Source organism: Chiloscyllium plagiosum, chromosome 39, assembly GCF_004010195.1.
Source record: "Chiloscyllium plagiosum isolate BGI_BamShark_2017 chromosome 39, ASM401019v2, whole genome shotgun sequence".
In the NCBI taxonomy this organism is placed as follows: Eukaryota; Metazoa; Chordata; class Chondrichthyes; order Orectolobiformes; family Hemiscylliidae; genus Chiloscyllium; species Chiloscyllium plagiosum.
The window spans coordinates 11,801,131-11,806,458 of NC_057748.1; the positions used below are offsets into that span (position 1 = coordinate 11,801,131).

A 5,328-nucleotide genomic window follows, 5' to 3' on the forward strand; every position below is an offset into this window, starting at 1 on the left:
CCCCTATCTTTTATCTCAGCCCACTTGGTACACCCTCCTCATTCCTGAAGAAGGGCTTATGCCCGAAACGTCGATTCTCCTGCTCCTCGGATGCTGCCTGACCTGCTGTGTTTTTCCAGGACCACATTTTTCAACTCTGGTCTCCAGCATCTGCAGTCCTCACTTTCTCCTATAGGAATTGGGATGTCATGTTGTGGCTGTACAGAACATTGACTAGGCCACTTCTGCAATACTGTGTGCAATTCTGGTCTCCCTGCTAGAAAGGCATTGCTAAGCTTGAAAGGGTGCAGTAAAGATTTACAAGGATGTTGTCAGAGTTGGAGGGTTTAAGCTATAGGGAGAGGCTGAATAGACTGGGGCTAGTTTCCCTGGTGAGGAGGAGGTTCGGGGTGAATGTGCTTGAGGTTTATAAAATCATGAGGGGCATGGTCAGATGAAAAGCCAGTCTTTTTTCTCAGGGTAGGGGAGCCCAAAACTAGATGGCATAGGTTTAGCGTGAGGGGGAAAAGATTTAAAAGGGACCTGAGAAGCAACTTTTTCACGCAGAGGGTGGTGCACGTGTGGAATGAGCTACCAGAGGAAGTGGTGGAGGCTGGTACAATTACAACATTTAAAAGGCACCTGGATGGGTATATGAACAGGAAGGGTTTAGAGGGATATGGGTCAACTGCAGGCAAAAGGGACTAGATTAATTTAGGATATCTGGTCAGCATGGACGGGTTTGACCGAAGGGTCTGTTTCCATGCTATACAACTGTACGACTTTTTGATTCCAATTGCCCAGGGAGGCTCGAACAAAGGATTACACTTATGGAAGCCAGGTGAGGATGCATTCAGGATGCCCTGTTACACGAAGCATGCAAAAGTAAAAGCTGTGCAATGACTGCAGCGCAATGACTGGCTCAAACCACAGAAACTAACCATTTACTCTTGGTGTCTAATGGCAACATCATCAACAATTCCCTCACTTTCAACACCTTGGAGTTACCACTGACCAGAAATTGAACTGGACCAGCTATATAAATGCCCTGGCTGCAGGAGCAGGTCAGAGACTGGGAATTCTGCATCAAGTAATTCCTTTCCTGTCTCCTCAATGCCATCTACAAGGTTCAAGTCATGAGTATAAAGCAACACTCTCCACATGTCCGGATGTGTGCAACTCCAATAACACAAGCTAGACGCAACCAGGACAAACAGCCCACTTGATTCACACCTCATCCACCAAGATCAGCATGGGATTCCTTCACCTCCCATGCAGCAGTGTGTGGCCATCTACAAGATGTGTGGCAGCAACCTAGGCTCCTTTGACAGCACTTTCCAAACCTGCAACTTTCACCATCTACCAGGAATGGGGCAGTAGATACATGAAAACACCACAAGTTGCAAACTCCCCTCCAGATCACACAGGATCCTGACTAATTTGTACTAACTTTCCTTCACCACCAGCTTCTCAAAGACAACTGGGATTGGCAATAAATGCTAGCCTAGCCATTAACGATAATATTCTGTGAATAAATATTTTAAAAATATTTCAACATTAACTTTCACACCTTCAGAACACCCCAAAGTGCTTTAAAGTGAATGAAGCAATTCTGAAAAATAATCACTGCATAGGTAGGGAAACACAGCAATAAACCTGCATAAAGCAAGGTCTTGCAAACTGCAATGTGATGACAACCAGAAAATTACTAAAGATAAACAGTGGTTCGGTCACCAAGGTAACTCATCTCTAAAATAGCAGCCACACGATTTTTTACACCCACCCAAGATGACACACATAGCCTTGGTTTTAACGCTCTGTCCAAAACACAGCACCTCCAATGTTGCAGCACTCCCGGAGTATTATACAAGGGGAGGCAGAGAGGAAGTGTCATCTGAAATGCTTGCACGCAAGTGTCTGGACTGAGAGTGAAAGCAACAAGAGGAAAATTCCCTGCCCAATGTGACCCACAAGCCATTGTAATACAACTCAATCAGCCTATTGAATGGTGGTGCAGGCTCGAAGGGCAGAATGGCCTACTCCTGCACCTATTGTCTATTGCCTATGACTGACGCAGACTGGATGACTACCTTGCTAAACACTTAGCCTCGTAAGCATGACCCCCATCTTCCGCACTTGCCATTTTAATTCACCACCTTGCTCTCAAGAAAACATCTCTGTCCATAACCTGCTGTAGCTTTCCCCAGTGCAATTAAGCTAGAGGCTTATCTTCTGATTAGGCATTTGACAGCCATCTAGACTCAAGGTTGAGTTCAACAACTCCACACTACGTCCAGTAATTTTGTTTTTGCCGAGCATTGGTTTGTATCACCATTTTGTGGGTTTTCTTTTCCCTTTTAAACCAAGCCCTCTTTTATTCAGGCTTAACACTTAGACTGAGCCAATATTTTGTTTTATTGCAAGCATTAATCACACCCTTTGACATTTCCATCCACAATATCTTTGACGTTGAATCGCAGCCACTCCCTAACTCCTGCCATTCATTTCCATTCTACCTGACTTAACTTTCCACAGCACAAAAGCATAAAATCATGGTGGAAGAGTTCTTGTGGTGTAGTGGTAGTGTTTTTCCCTCTGAGCCAGGAAGGACCAGGTTCAAGTACCTAACTACTCCAGAGACATGTCTTAACAAAATATCTACATCCACAAAATATTTCACCACAAAGTTTGATAGGACTCAAAACATTTTGAACTCTAGTTTCTCTCCTGAAGTGCTAACCTTTTATTCCTTTCCTTATTTTGTCAGAAGTCACGCAACACCAGGTTGTAGTCCAACAGGTTTATTTGAAATCAAAAGCTTTTGCTCCAAAAGGTTTTGATTTCAAATAAACCTGTTGGATTATAACTTGGATTCCTATGACTTCTAACTTTGTCCACCCCGACCCAACACCAGCACCTCCACATCATTTCCGTATTTTATGAGGGGAGGGGACGGTGTAGTGATAATGTCACTGCACTAACAATCCAGAGACCCAGACCAACCTTCTGGGAGCATGTCTTTGAATCCCAAACATGGGAGATGGTAACATTTGAATTCAATTTAAACTGGAATTAAAATCTCTTCTGAGGAAGGGTCACCGGACCTGAAACGTTAACTCTGATTTCCATCCACAGATGCTTCCAGACCTACTGAGCGTTTCCTGTAATTTTCATTTTTGTTTCTGATTTCCAGCACCTGCAGTTATTCGGTTTTTAATTGTAATCATTATCGATTGTCATAAGAAAAAACAAAATTATTTCACCGATGTCCTTCAAGGAAGGAAATCGTTCCTGATGAAGGGCTTATGCCTGAAACATCGATTTTCCTGTTCTTCAGATGCTGCCTGACCAGCTGTGCTTTTCTAGCACCACACTCTCGACAAAGAAGGAAATCTGGGGTCAAGATTAGAGAAGTGCTGGAAAAGCACGGCTGGTCAGGCAGCATCACCAAGGAGCAGAAAAGTCGACATTTCAGGCAGAAGCCCTTCATCAGGAAATTCCTGATAGGCTTTTGCCCGAAATGTCGATTCTCCTGCTCCTCGGATGCTGCCTGACCTGCTGTGCTTTTCCAGCACCACTCTAATCTTAACTCTGATCTCCTGAATCTGCAGTCCTCACTTTTGCCTAAGCAAGGGAACCTGCCAATCTTACCCAGCCTGGCCTGCATGTGACTCCAAACCCACAGCAACATTTTTGAATCTTAATTAGGGCAGCACGGTGGCTCAGTGGTTAGCACTGCTGCCTCACAGCACCAAGGTCCCAGGTTCAATTCTGGCCTCGGGCAACTGTCCGTGTGGAGTTTGCACGTTCTCCCTGTGTTTGTGTGGGTTTCCTCCGGGTGCTCTGGTTTCCTCCCACAGTCCAAAGATGTGTAGGTTTGGTGAATTGGCCATGTTGAAGTGCCCATAGTGTTAGGTGACATTAGTCAGAGGGAAGTGGGTCTGGGTGGGTTGCTCTTCAGTGGGTCGGTGTGGACTGGTTGTGCCGAAGGGCCTGTTTCCACACCGGAGGGAATCTAATCTCAAAAACCACCTGCCCCCCTCAAAAAAAATTGCATAAGTGTTACGGTGCCAAAGGAGGCTATTCAGCCCATCAAGCCCTGCACCAGCTCATTAGATGAACATCATAAATTGCCCTTGGAGCAGTCAGGCATGGGTAATAAATACCACTCATACCCACATCACAGGAAAGAATCATGTTTTACTAAATGAATCCTAACTGGGTTTTGTAAACAGTTTGTTTTTAAGATACAAATTGACTTAAAATTAATTGAAAGATCTTGTGGCACCTACTGCATTTACCAGGGGTTCAGATAACAACAAGGCCCCCATTCATGGTGCTCTCCTTTACTTACCAAGCTATTATATTTTAATTTAATGAGGTGAGGCCTATCCCACGCCCATGCTCCCGAATTCCTCCCTCAGAACATTCCTGAAACATTTACCTTCAATTCGCCTCTCGATCCCCTCAACCGGCACGCCCTGGCCTGATGGACAGCGGCAATCTCCAATCGGTTATCGGGCTCCACCCACCTACGATTGATTGGCATCGGGGTGATCCAGTCAGCTGGCGGGCCTTGCCCATCGTTTAGGATTGACAGCCGCACTATCAAATCAGTTGGAGGATCCGGCCGACCTGGCGTGATTGATAGGGGTGTTAACCAATCATCGAGCGGTAACTACCCACAGGTCATGATTGATAGTGTGCATCTCCAATCATCACGTGGGTGCTACCCATCCGACATGATTGCCAGTGGGGATCTCGAATCAGCAAGCAGGTCAGGCCTACCTGGCATGAATGATAACTGTGATCCCCAATCCTTGAGCGAGTTCTGCCCATCTGCCCTGATCGACAGCCCTTGCCTCCAATCAGCGAGCGGAACCTGCCTTAGGGATCGGATTGACAGTCGCTACCTCCAATAATGCCGCGGACCGCGGGGACTAATGGCATGGCGAGCTGGGGAGGGGACCTTCGCACTGCTTCAGACTGTCACAGCTTGCCACCTACCGGAAATCCGTCCAGCGCCATTTTTCTTCCAGGCCCTGCGAGCGCACAAGATGACATGCGGCGTTGGCTGCCATCTTTGATAATGGCCGGTTGCAAAGGGAAAGAAAAAGTAACATTTGAGGATTGAATCCACATGCAATCTTCACAATCTTCACAATGCAACCGAAGAGGAACACGTCAGCAAAGAAAGATATTACAGAAGTGTTGCAGTACAGAAGGTGGTCCTTCAGCCCTTTGTCCCTGAACCGACTCATTAAATGAGCACCATTTATTGACCATCATTTATTAATAGATTAAATTAGATTACTTACAGTGTGGAAACAGGCCCTTCGGCCCAACAAG

General features: G+C 45.9%; 1 protein-coding gene across 5 annotated transcripts in view; it reads right to left on the reverse strand.

The window, feature by feature from the left end:
- pla2g6 (phospholipase A2, group VI (cytosolic, calcium-independent)) overlaps positions 1–4,514 on the reverse strand; it is an 82,637-nt gene extending 78,123 nt beyond the window's left edge. For 2 of the 5 annotated variants that reach the window (XM_043679777.1, XM_043679771.1), the window contains exon 1: positions 4,424–4,514. The gene's annotated coding sequence lies outside the window, so the exon portion shown is untranslated. The other 3 variants (XM_043679773.1, XM_043679775.1, XM_043679776.1) reach the window with 3 other exon arrangements.
- Between the last annotated feature and the right edge of the window lie 814 nt (positions 4,515–5,328).